The following is a 294-nucleotide window of genomic DNA, read 5'->3' as shown; positions in this document are numbered from 1 at the left end:
CGGCGAGGACAGAAAGCTCCTCAGTGCAGACCGGGTGCCTGCCTGCTGAGAGCACAGCCACCCCTGGCAGACCTCGCCACCGAGGGGCAGTGCCCGGCCCGGCCTCACAGCCCACGTACCGCGGCTCTCCCGTCTCTGGCCAGGAAGGGCCCCGGGGGGCGTGTGAAGATGCGCGTCTCTGGCTGCAGGTTTGTGTCCCAGCGTCTCGGCGCTCACTTCTGCCCTCCTGGGCTCGTGGCCGGCTTGGCCTTGAGGCTGGGGCCCTGCCGGGTGCGCGGGGGGCGCCCCACAGCT

At 72.1% G+C, this 294-nt stretch overlaps 1 protein-coding gene across 2 annotated transcripts in view; it reads right to left on the bottom strand.

The window, feature by feature from the left end:
• Positions 1–294, bottom strand: part of FOXM1 (forkhead box M1) — a 32613-nt gene that overhangs the window by 18873 nt on the left and 13446 nt on the right. The gene's annotated exons all lie outside the window — the stretch shown is intronic.

This window comes from Tupaia chinensis, unplaced genomic scaffold (genome assembly GCF_000334495.1).
Source record: "Tupaia chinensis unplaced genomic scaffold, TupChi_1.0 Scaffold150288_1, whole genome shotgun sequence".
In the NCBI taxonomy this organism is placed as follows: Eukaryota; Metazoa; Chordata; class Mammalia; order Scandentia; family Tupaiidae; genus Tupaia; species Tupaia belangeri.
This window is presented reverse-complemented; position numbering and strand designations above follow the sequence as displayed.